Genomic DNA, 13,650 nt, shown 5'->3' on the forward strand with positions numbered 1-13,650 from the left:
ATAGCGCCGTTAGCATCCACTAAATTTGGGATACAGTTGTATGCGGCCAATTCGTCACTATGAATAATGGTTCCCGGTTGAACATTGGCTGCAATAACGGCGCCTAGCCTCGCTGCCTTTCGTCGGTCGACCTTGAAAAGTAGCAGCACCCCTCAGGTCGCGCAGACCATGCCGAAGACCCATGGGCCACTATCTTTAACACCACCGTAATTTTGGCGGCTTGGCGGAACGTTGTCTGTCGCCCGTCATTAGGCGGCCTCGATTGCACTTTTGCTCACCGCGAAGAAGCCACTCGTCAATTTGCGCGGTCTTCCCGGGGCCAACGAGTGGAGCTCGCGCCAGCAGCTCGTCCTTCGCGACCTTACGGGGGTAGCTCCTCCGGTCGGCGATGGCGTGCTCCGATAGAGGAAACAAGTCTACGGTCTGTTTCAACATCCATATGTCTACGCTTTTGCTCGCGCAGTACGTGAGCCAAATCATTTGCCGCCGGGAGAGGTGGTCGTTAGACGGCCGAGGCGGTCCGTGTTGGCACAGTAACTTCCTTCGCCTCTCTGCCCGTGCCGCGCAGCGGTACCGTGTACCTGCCACAACTGATTTCGGCACCTGTTGCACCGGAAGGCAGCCCGGCGTCCATTCTGAATCTTCCAATAAAATGTGACTACTTCGCCTGCGCAGGTTGGTTGGTCCGCGTTGAACCCCAGGTGCTCGCAGGTGCTCCAGTACTCCGATGACGACGCCGGACCTGGGCTGGGGCGCGGTGGACGAGCTTGCTTGAAACAGGAGAGAGCCGAAGCGATCGTACGAACTATTCCTCCGCAGCCTAGTCACACCAGTTTGCGCTGGGAAAGCATCATTTTCCCGCCACCCTATCTCCGAAGACGACGGCCTTCGCCTAACTCGTCACACAGCCAGCGCAATCACGTTTTGGAAAGGCAAAAATGACGCTGAAACTCTACGTCGGACATGTAGGTGAACGGGTCCAGACGGTCATATTGACGCTTGCTGCCACTGTATGCGATTACAGAGGCTGCTGCTGCCGCCATCATGTTCCCGAGTTCAACTCGAGGTGGGTTTCGCGATGTACGAGTTTGGCCCGAGTTCGTGTGTCAAACAAAACCATACGTCACGCCCCGCGCGAGGCATGTAACTCTTGTTCGCGCGCCCGCCATGGTTGGGCCACGCCCAACTTATTTTCCGGCAACAGCAACGTGGTGCGGAACTGAGAGGCATCAACAATCTTGACCGCCGACAGAAAATACGCACAGCACACTGTCATCGGTGATGTACTGAGAACCACTATCAAAAACAAAGCGGCGACTTTCGCTGGCTTATGCCAGCTTATGCCAGCTTATGCCATCTTCTTAGGCTGTGATGGCCCCACAACATGGTTCATTGTCTGCATTGTAGCGACGTAGCGCACAGCAAATAATTATCGGAACGACACTGTAGCTGCTTGCAAGGCGTCGATGAGCCGTGGTGGATGACGATGCTGAGCAGTGCGTAGTGTTTTCCAACGTCAAGGTATCGCAGCTGTTGTTTGAGATGGCTAATCTGTCATCGGTGATGTATCGGATCCTCAGTGTCGCAAACACGGTCAGCGCCGAGAAACGCTCGCTTTTTTAAACACAGTGCGAGGGCATTTCTTCATCACAAGCACGGCACACTAAATAGTTGCAACCCCTTCCTGCGTTCGAAGCTTAATTTCCTAACTGCACACAGGAGCCATCACCCTCCAAAATGCGATTGCTGCGCTGTCGTTACTATATTCATCAGGGATCGCTGTTAGCTCAACAGCAGAGGCAATGGGCAAGCACATTGGAGTGAACACACTCAAATTCTGCGTACATGCGCACGGAGCACCTTCACTGGCCAAGCGATGACAAGCGATGAATTGTGTCACTGGGCAGCGCGCTCTTCTTTGCAATGCATCGCGGAGGCTTCCCGCACGCAGATAAACGGGCGCGTTTTCACTGTGCTGCGTCACTACCGACCCTAGAATACCGCAGAGCCATTTTGCAGTGACAACCGTTGCTCCCGTCGTTTCAGTCGGTAAAGCGGCGGCCTTAATAGCCGCCTCAGTGAAGCACCTGCGATGAACAACCATGCCGTAGCGCTGCGTTGCCATTCCCCTATTAGTCAGGGAATGGAAAGATCATTGTCAAGACTGACTTTATCAAGGATTAGAGTGCCTCGATGCACGCGGGCATCAAGGCACCCTATCATGATGATGATGATGATTTATTGGCATCCCCTTTGAAACGGGGCGGCGACAAATAGTCACCTAGCCTGCTTGATTTAATCAGGTATACTATACATGTTCTTTATCTTGCATTTTTGTATACCTATCATTATTTTTCTTTTTCAAAAATTTACCTTGTACCGCTGCCTATGATTTTAAGAGATCAGGTCGCATCCATCTTTTCCCTACTTTTTTTCCACCAGTACTCTAATCGTCTCTTGCTGATCTCTACGGCTGATCTGTTTATGTTTCCTTCCACTTTAAACCCAAGCGCTTCTGGGAGTTGCACGTTACCTACGGTTCTCGCTGGGTGGATCCCGTCGCATTCCATTAGGATGTGCTGAGTGGTCTCTGGATCTTTACTGCAGCATACACATGTCTCATCTAATTCCGAATATTTGTTCCGATATGTTTTCGTCCTTAGGCAACCGGCTCGAGCCTCAAATGGCAAGGCACTGCCCTTTGTGTTATCGTACAGATTTTCCCTTCTAATTTCTTTCTTCTCATTCTTGTAAATCTCCATTGTCCTTTTCGTTTCCATTCTTTGCATCCAATTCACGGTCTCTATTTCTCTCACTTTCTTTCTGATGACCCCTGGTTGTCTATTTACAGTTTCGATTATCCTGTACTTGGTTGCCAACTTCCTTGACCTCTTCCTCCATTCTGTGTCCACGCTTTTCATGTAGAGATACTTGTGCACTTTAGCCGCCCATTTATTTTCATCCATGTTCCTGAGCCTTTCTTCAAAACTAATTTTGCTTTGTGCTTCTCTGACTTCAAAAGAGGCCCAACCCATGTCTCCATGCACTGCCTCATTTGTCGTATTACCGTGTGCTCCCAAAGCCAACCGGCCTACTGATCTTTGGTTAACTTCCAAACCCGCCAATATATCCGATTTTAAGCATATAATGGCATTTGCGAATGTTAGCGCTGGCACCATTACTCCTTTCCAGATTCCACGGACCACCTCATACTTATTGTGGCCCCACAGTGCTCTGTGTTTCATTAATGCTGCATTCCGCTTCCCCTTTATTTTCAGATTATCTTGGTGGTTGCTTGAGTAATTCTTTCCTTCGTTTATGTGTACGCCGAGGTACTTATATTGCTTCACTATGGGTATTACTTGCTGTTGAATTGACACCACGAAGTTACTCGTGTGCTCATTAAAGATCATAATCCCTGATTTCTCTGTGCTAAACTTAAGGCCTAGATTTGTCGCTGCGTTCCCACAGATATTCGCAAGTATCTGTAAATCTTTTTTATTGTCCGCTAGTAGCACAATGTCGTCTGCGTACATCAGTCCAGGGATCTTCTGTTGCACCATTTGTCCATTACGCATGTAGGATAAATCAAAACCTAATTCGCTGTTTTCCAGTCGTCTTTCTATGCCCTTGACGTAAAGCGTGAACAACAATGGTGACAGAGGGCATCCTTGCTTCAATCCTTGGTGAATTCCCACCATTTCATTTCCTTTTCGGCCTTCCCATGCCACTTGTACTTGGTTGTCTCGATATATCTCCCTCAGCAGCTCCACGAAATCGTCATCTATGCCTTCGTATTGAAGAATATCCCACAACAATTCCCTGTCTACGTTGTCATAAGCTCCTTTAATATCTAGAAATGCTATCCATAAAGGTCTTTTCTGAGCTACTGAAATCTCTATGCACTGAGTTAGTACAAACATATTGCCACGAGGTCTCGAGCTGCGGCGAGCGCGAGCCAATATTCAGGCAAGGAGAGAAGAAGAAGAGGTTTTTCGTTTTTGGGGTCAGCCATCTTCCTGGCTAGTACTCGTCTCTGCCGGTGCAGGACTTCTTGCTCTGAAGGCCTTCTGTTGCACGTGACAAACTGGTGGAGGTGCGGGGTAGTCCCAGCAAATGTCCTACACGCCTCCTGGTAGCCCTGTGCCTACAGTGACAACACCTGTTCACCGGGCCAGCCGAAGAGTCCGAGGATTGCCCCCTGAGCTTGGACCTCTTCCCGAGACTACGTCAGCTACGCACCAAAGCGGTATGGAAGGCACTACTAGTGCTGCTCACTATACGCTACAGAAAGTGCCAAAAGTCTTCCATGGCTCCATCCTTGAGGATGTCGAAGACTGGTTGGCTCAGTTCGAACGCGTCGCTGATTTCAATGGGTGGACCGATGCGAACAAGCTGAAGAATGTATACTTTAGCCTGGAGGATGGCGCTCGCACCTGGTACGAGAACCGCGAACCCTTCTCGTCGTGGAGCGACTTTTGTCGTCATCTGCGGGCAAGTTACGCCAATGCTGATCGCTGTGAACGCGCCGAGTGGGCCATTCAGTCGCGCATCCAAATGCCCAACGAAAGTGTGATGATGTACGTTGAGGACATGACGCGCCTCTTTCGTCGAGCTGACCCGGACATGGCAGAAGATAGGAAGCTCCGGCACTTAATGCGAGGGGTTAAGGAGCAGCTTTTCGCTGGCCTTGTTCGGAGTCCCCCGACGACTGTGGCCGAGTTCTTAACGGAAGCCACGACAATGGAAAAAGTGCTTCAGCAGCGGTCAGCAGTGTACGACCGGCAAATCAGCGTCGCGTCATCGATGGATCAGATCGGAGCTGCCGGAGGTAGCATCAACATCGACTCCCTCTGCGACCTCATCCGATCAGTGGTACGCGACGAGCTGCAAAGAATACACTGCCCGCCTCAACCTGCTGCGGGATCCATATCCAGCCTCATCAGGAACGAGGTGCAGCATGCTCTGCAAGTCCCGCTTGCCAGGGAGGTCACACCACCTGTGCCGACGGAGCTTCGGCGCGCATCATACGCGGAAGCTGCGAGCCGGTATATTCCTGCTTCTCCGCGCTTCGTCCGCCCCGCACCTCACGATACACTTCCATCAGTGCAACCGATCCAGCACTTGGAGAACCGCCAACCACTTCAAAGAAAATCGGATGTCTGGCGCACACCGGACAGGCGACCGCTGTGCTATCACTGTGGCGAAGCCGGACATGTGTACCGTGAATGCCCATATCGCCGCCTTGGACTTCAGGGTTTTGCCGTCGACTCTCCAAGGCCAAGATTCGGCGAAAGACCAAGAGCCATTGAGGAATACCTGTCTCAACAGCGCATGCCACTGCCCTTGCGACGGCAGTCACGGTCACCGTCGCCGAGACGATTTTCCCCAAATTCCCGGAGCTCCCCAGTGGCGGCGCAGGGGCGTTCGCCAAGCCCTAGACGGGAAAACTAAAGACAGCGACCTTCGGGGGCGAGGCCGCTGATAATCGACGCGAGCAAGGCCTCCCAGCGACGCGACCAGGTACCGCCAGTGATTCGACAACAACTGAACTCGGAAGCCGACTGTCTTTGGATATACCTGTGGTGCTCGACGGTCACCATGAAGTCAGTGCGTTATTGGACACAGGGGCTGATTACTCGATCGTGAGCCGAAAACTAGCGACACACCTGAAGAAAGTAGTTACGCCTTGGTACGGAACACAAATTCGTACTGCCGGCGGACATGTAGTCACCCCACTTGGTATATGCACACTCCGAGTTGGCATTCGTGGACGTACGTTTCTCTCCAGTTGCCTTGTACTTCGCGAATGTTCCCGAGACATCATCCTGGGAATCGACTTTCTACGGGAATATGGCGCTATTATCGACCTGCGGGAGCGCACCGTGATCTTCTCGACAGAGAGAGCAGCAGACAAAACCGACGACAGCCATCTCAGCACGTTTCGCGTTTATGCCGACAACGTCGCGTTACCCCCCCGTTCGAGTGTCCTCGTTGATGTCGTGTGTGACAAGTTACGTGATGGTGAGGCAGTCGCTGAAGGCAACATGTCGCTCTTGCTCACACTAGGTCTCTGCGCCGCTCGCAGCCTCGTCACGCTTCGTGACGGACGTTCTACGCTGCTTGTGACGAATTTTAGTAATGAGCACCGTCACCTTTTTCGTCGCACTGCCATCGCTCTCGCCTACCCCATAACAGAGACTGCTGAATGTTTTACGTCTGCATCACTGGACAATGCTCTCCAATCGACACCGGGGGCTGCGACGGCATCACTAAGCAAAGTAGACATTAATTCGACTCTACCGGAAGAACAACAAATAGCGCTGCATGAATTGCTGCTTCAATTCCAAGAATGTTTCGCCTCGTCCTCTAAGGTGCGTCAGACGCCCATCACGAAACACCGAATCATTACATATACCGACGTGTCGCCCATAAAACAACAGCCTTACCGAGTTTCGGCCAAAGAACGGGACGCGATACATACGCAAGTCGAAGAGATGCTTCAGGACGATGTTATACAGCCTTCCAAAAGTCCCTGGTCATCGCCGGTCGTCCTCGTGAAGAAGAAGGACGGAACACTACGTTTCTGCGTTGACTACAGGCGGCTAAACAGCGTGACTAAAAAAGACGTCTATCCACTGCCCCGCATCGATGATTCACTCGACAGACTGCGACGCGCCAAGTATTTTTCATCTATAGACTTGAAAAGCGGATACTGGCAGATTGAAGTTGATGAACGAGATCGCGAGAAAACGGCCTTTGTTACGCCGGATGGCCTGTATGAATTCAAAGTGCTCCCTTTCGGCTTGTGTTCTGCACCTGCGACATTCCAGAGAATGATGGACACTGTTCTCACTGGTTTGAAGTGGCATACTTGCCTCGTTTATCTTGATGACGTCGTCGTATTTTCGGCGACCTTTGAGGAACACCTGAATCGTCTGAAGACTGTGCTGGACGCCCTCCGCGCCGCTAACCTCACGCTGAAGCCAGAGAAATGCCACTTCGGTTACAAAGAACTTAAGTTTCTCGGCCATGTTGTGAGCGCGGATGGCGTTCGGTCTGACCCTGACAAGACCACCGCCGTAGCCTCCTTTCCTGTTCCCCGTGACAAGAAAGCAGTCCGTCGCTTTCTGGGGCTCTGCGCATACTATCGCCGCTTCATCGCCAATTTTTCTAGGATTGCCGAACCTCTGACTCGCCTCACACGAGAAGATGTACCATTTGTCTGGAATGAAGAGCAGGACGCGGCTTTCACCGAGCTGCGGGAGCGTTTGCAGACACCACCAGTTCTTGCTCACTTTGACGAGGACGCTGATACTGAAGTCCATACCGACGCCAGCAACGTGGGTCTTGGCGCCATCCTGGTCCAACACCAAGAGGGCACAGAGCGCGTGATAGCTTACGCCAGCCGTACTCTTTCACGCGCAGAAGCAAACTATTCCACCTCAGAAAAAGAGTGCCTTGCAGTGGTATGGGCGACCATGAAGTTTCGGCCTTACCTCTACGGTCACCCCTTCAAAGTAGTGACCGACCACCATTCATTGTGCTGGTTGACCAATATACGAGACCCCGCTGGGCGACTCGCACGATGGAGCCTTCGTCTGCAAGAATTCGATCTGACCATCGTATACAGATCAGGCCGCAAGCACGAAGATGCGGATTCGTTGTCGCGTGCACCCACCGATGTTTGTGATCCGGCCGCTGAGGATGACAGTGGATTCCTTGGGGTCCTCACCGCAACGGACTTGATTGCACGACAGCGCGAGGATACCGAAATCCGCGCAATCATCGAGAACCTCGAAGGACGCAACTCTCCCATACCTCGACGCCTTTCTCGCAGTCTCTCGTCCTTCTGCCTTCGAAGAGGTGTCCTGTATAAGAAAAACTCGAACAGCAACGGCAAACCCTACCTTCTCGTCATACCTGCTGACATGCGCGACGACATTCTTCTTGCCTGCCATGACGAGCCCACATCTGGTCACTTAGGCTCCTCCCGAACTCTCGCCAGAGTTCAACAGGCGTACTACTGGCCCAAACTATCTACATCTGTAAAGCGCTACGTCAAGAGTTGTCGGGAATGTCAACGCCGCAAATCCCCGCCACTGAAGCCCGCGGGGCTGCTGCAACCGATCGCACCACCCAGGGCACCATTCGATCAAATAGGCATGGATTTACTCGGGCCTTTTCCACTATCATCAGCCGGCAACAAGTGGATCGTAGTCGCCACAGATTACTTAACCAGATACGCCGAGACAAGGGCTCTACCACGCGCTACGGCTGCCGATGTTGCCCAGTTCTTTATAGACCAGATCGTTCTACGACATGGAGCCCCGTCTTACGTGATCACTGACAGAGGCACAGCTTTCACGGCCCAGCTTATTGACGACGTATTCAAGCTAAGCTACACGAGCCATCGCAAGACCACTGCATATCATCCGCAGACCAACGGGTTGACGGAACGATTGAACAAAACCATCGCCGACATGTTATCCATGTACGCCGATGTACAACACAAGACGTGGGATCAGGTTCTACCGTACGTAACATTTGCGTACAACTCTGCCATCCAGGAGACGACGCGATTCACGCCGTTTCGTCTTGTCTATGGACGTGAGGTTCAGACCATGCTGGATGCGATGCTTCCACACGATTATGACGCGCTGCTCACCCCTGACGCTGAGCAATTTACGCAGTACGCCGAAGAAGCTCGCCAATTGGCACGCCTACACATCACGCAACAGCAGAGTGTAGATGCACGTCGCTACAATCTTCGCCATCGCCAAGTGGAATACCACCCGGGCGATCAAGTTTGGGTGTGGACGCCGGTGCGCCGCCAGGGGTTGTCAGAGAAACTGCTCAGTCGCTACTTTGGACCCTACAAAGTGCTGCGTCGCGTTAGTGACGTGAACTACGAGGTTCTCCCGGATAGTGCCATGTCACCCCAGCGTCGAAGGCAGCACTCGGAGATTGTGCACGTTGTACGACTCAAACCTTATTTCGCGCGATAGTGCGACAGCGTCTCAACTTTATGATGTACTTTATTTTTCTCTCCCTCACCCCCCACTTGTGCTTACTTTATGTTCCTTCCTTTTTTTTCTTTCCCTCTACCTACGTCGGCCAGCGCTAGCATCGGGACGATGCCCGTTTTTTTTTCACAGGGGGAAAATGCCACGAGGTCTCGAGCTGCGGCGAGCGCGAGCCAATATTCAGGCAAGGAGAGAAGAAGAAGAGGTTTTTCGTTTTTGGGGTCAGCCATCTTCCTGGCTAGTACTCGTCTCTGCCGGTGCAGGACTTCTTGCTCTGAAGGCCTTCTGTTGCACGTGACAATATTGTCTTCTAAGCGTCTGCCTGGCCTGAACCCATTCTGTAGTTCCCCCAATACACCGTTTTCCTCCACCCACTTCGACAGTTCTAATTTTATGGCTTGCATTGCCATTCTATATATCACCGACGTTACTGTAACTGGCCTGTACGAGCTCGTCTTATCCTTATCTCCTTTGCCTTTGTAGATAAGATTCATCTTGCTTTCACGCCATCCAACGGGAATATTCTTTGTTCTAATCACTTGCTCTATGGCATTAGTCAGCAGTGCCTTGCTTTTTGGACCGAGGTTTTTGATTAGCTGTATTGGGATTTCATCGGGTCCTGCTGCCGTGTTGTTAGGGACATTTTCTGCTGCCTTTTTCCAATAAAAGCTTTCTATGCTGAATTTTGATCTCTCAGGCCTCTCTGTTGTTGCTGGATCTGTTGTCTGAACTACGCTTTTTCTCGTACCGAAGTTATGCCTGATAACGTCTGTGATGTACCGCAGCGCATCATCGCCTTCATAGATGTTACCGTCTTCATCCCTTATAGCCGTTTGCGAGTTTCTAGTTGGAGCTCCGAGTGCTTTTATATGGTTCCAGAATCTTTTTGGGGCGCCTTTGTCTCTTTTGTGAATGTTATGCACCCAACGTTCACTTGCGCATTTAATTTTCTCTTGCACGAGCTCACTCGCGACCCTTTTCTTTTCTCGGTATGTATTCCATCTAAGGAGCACCTCTTCTTCTTGTAATCCCAACTTTTTGGCTTCTCGATGAACCCTAGATGCCTCTTTACGCTCTTCTATAGCTTGTTTAATTTCCTTGTTCCACCACTTACGTGGTTTCCTCTTTCCAATCCAACAATTGTATTGCCGTGTCCGCCTTATTTCATGCTGCATAACCTCCACCAGTTCCTTATATTCCCAGACTGCTGTAGGAAAAGCCTCAATTTTCTTCTCTATGTTGTTTGCGATCTCTGTTATTTGCTCGTCATTCATTTTTAAAAACTCTGAGGCTATTGGTTCATGTTCTGCGCTGGTATCTCTCCCAAACTTTAATGCTAAACGTCTATGATCGCTTCCCAGGCTATTTTTTCCATTTTCGTCTATTATCATTTGGTCCAGTTGTTCGTAGACCATTTCTGAGACTAAGGCGTAGTCGATACATGACTGCCTGTTTCCGCATTGCCACGTTACCTGTCCATGACACTTATTCTCCCTGTTAACTACTATAAGGTTCTGTTCATCACACAAATCCAGCACTAGAGAGCCGTTGTAATCAGTATATCCGTCTAAATCGTCCATGTGCGCGTTCATATCTCCCACTAATATCACCTGGCCCGAGTTACTGAACTCATTAATATCGCTTCTAATGCAATCGACCAATTCCTTATTTTTTTCCCTGCTATCACTACCTGTCCTCAGGTAAGCTACTCCCAGCCACGTCTTTTTACCTTGCCATGTACCACTAATCCATAAATGCTCTTTACATGTCTCGTTTACCCTTCGCCACTTCAGACCTCGCCTAATTAGTACGCCTACGCCTCCGCCTTTCCTTGACCCGGTCATTCTGTTGCACCCTTCCCATACAAAGTTGTCAATAACAGGCGGCTGCTCCAAATCTCGTAGATGCGTTTCGGTCAAGGCGTACACACTAATCGCTTCATCATTCAGTTGCGTTTGAATTTCCAGCCATTTTTCCTGCTTACGACCACCCTGCATGTTAATGTAGCAAATTTTACCTTGTCTATTCTTATCCTTTCTGCGTCTTTCCCTGACTCCTGGTCGCCTAATTCTGCCCCTTACTGGTGTTTCGCTATGTTCAATACTTAATCCTGCTTCCTGATTGCCTGGGGCCCGCCTAAAAAAGCTACAGCTCGTGCCGCGAATCGATTTCCGACCGGTGTTGCTACACTTTCACTAAAATGTATCCCGTCACGCACAAAAGCGCCTTCGCGGCCTGCTCGGTGCACTTCACGGTTGATGTCAATGACCGTAAAATTCATTGCTTTAGCTAGAGTCCAAATTTCCCTGTTTACTGCAAGAACTGCCCTTTCAATTTTATAACCCTGCCTTTCAACCTCTGGCACCGTGCACACCGCGATTTGTACTTCTTTTGAAACATTCCGCAGGTAGGTGACCCCTTTGGCTATTTGCTTTGTGATTCCTGCTCCTCGTCCGTTCAGTACGTCAATCACTCCGCCCATTATCACCACTAGGTGTCTCTCCTCCATTGTGTCCCACATGCGTTCCTTGGCCTTCGCGATCACCTCTCTAATCGGCTTTCCCGGAAGCGCGCTAACCTGACTCTTCGTCTGCCCCTACCCTCTCTGCTATCGCCGGTTCTACTTTACGCATGTTGGAATCCCCAACAAAGACAACTCGACGCTTTCCTTCCCCCTCACCGCCGAAAGCTGCCCCCGAAGTCACAATGCCCTCCCCTCCTTTCTTATTCTTGCCCTTGGCTTTGTTTTCTTCCCCGGCCGCGTCAGTGGTATCCCCTTCGTGCCTATCACTGACGTTTGCGCGACTGCTTACCGGCGTGGCGGGTTCGGCTGTCTCTGCACTCGCATCGGAGCCAGCTCCGTTCGCGGTGCTCGCCTCGATGCGTTCATCATTGCTTTGCAGAATGGTGGCGCTCAGCTGGATTTCTGCGTTAGCTAGCTTTTCTTCTGCCTCCTTCCTCTGCTTCTGCTCGATTTGAAGTTCCTTTTCTAGCTTTCCAACCCGCTTAGCTAACTTATCCTTGTCTTGCTCTAGGCGGTCTAGCCGCGACCCTAGCACACACATCCTACAGATAAAATCTGCACCATTCGCTTCGCGTGCTGATTTAAACCGCGTTTCTTCCAGCGCGTAGGAACGCTCGCACTCAGAACAACGCACGCGTGGGTTCCCCCTAGTACCAACCATCATCTCGTACTAACAAGGCGTAGATGTGGAAAAGAAAAAAAAAATTTTTTTACCTACTTTTATCTAAGCGAGAAGACCAAGAAAGTGAGAAAGCATTAAAATAATTTATAAAGATTGTTTGGCTAAGCTAACCCTCCTAAAAGAACCAAAAAGTGAAATATAAAAAAACAAAGCTTATCTCTTTGGCACGCTGCTCCTGCTGCGCTGAAATGGCACCTCGACTCGACACGTCCGCTCCCGTCGGCTTCACTCGTGAGAGTCAAGGGTAGTGAGTCACTGCACTGCTACCCTTGACTCGTGAGTCATGATGATGATGATGATGATGATGATTTATTGGCATCCCCTTTGAAACGGGGTGGCGACAAATAGTCACCTAGCCTGCTTGATTTAATCAGGTATACTACACATGTTCTTTATCTCGCATTTTTGTATACCTTTTTCAAAAATTTAGCTTGTATCGCTGCCTATGATTTTAAGAGATCAGGTCGTATCGATCTTTTCCCTGCTTTTTTTCCACCAGTACTCTAATCGTCTCTTGCTGATCTCTACGGCTGATCTGTTTATGTTTCCTTCCACTTTAAACCCAAGCGCTTCTGAGAGTTGCACGTTACCTACGGTTCTCGCTGGGTGGATCCCGTCGCATTCCATTAGGATGTGCCGTCGGGTAGTCAAGGGTAGCAGTGCAGCGCCCCTGGCGACTGCTCACCGTATGAACTCCCTCGTGCGTGCGACCCTCTACAATGTATCCGCTTGTAAGCTTTCGCCTCACTGTCGCCACTCGCGGCAAAAAAGTGCAAAATTTAATAATTCGCTCGATCTCTGTTTGTCATCAAACATTTATAGCATTCCAAACGAAAAACAGATACTTCAAGTATAAAATGTTTCTTATTTTATTTGTTGTATTTTAACGTAATCGATTGAGGGAAAGTGTAGGCGCAACAATGCACCGCATGTGCCCTGTTTGCATTCGACGGAGGATAGAAAGATGATGCTCGAAAAAGGAGGCACGCCCTTTACGCGCCCTAGAAAGGCGTGGCAAGTGGCTCACGGCAAGTGTGCAGATAGACAGCGGTACAGTCACGGTATTGCTAAATGGTGATAATACGTTGATAACAATACGCGGCGCTGGCGCGTTTTGCTGTGCAGTCTTGTGTGCTTGAAGCACAGAATCACTGTGCCGCGCAGGGTGCGCTCATGTTGTCATACGCGGCTTTATCTCGACATTTCTTTTTGCCTGCTGTTCTTACACGTTCCTTGCTATCTCCGTTCACTGACTGCCATCGAACAAACTCGGGTGAAACTCGTGCGAACGAGAAACTCGGCGCATCCTGCATAGCACCCCATGATGGAACAAATTTGAAAATCAGGCACACATCTGCACAGAAAACAGTCGTATTATACAGGATGCATAAAGATTTAAAAATTGCAAATGTCACGTA

This window comes from Dermacentor silvarum, chromosome 1, assembly GCF_013339745.2.
Source record: "Dermacentor silvarum isolate Dsil-2018 chromosome 1, BIME_Dsil_1.4, whole genome shotgun sequence".
NCBI lineage: Eukaryota > Metazoa > Arthropoda > Arachnida > Ixodida > Ixodidae > Dermacentor > Dermacentor silvarum.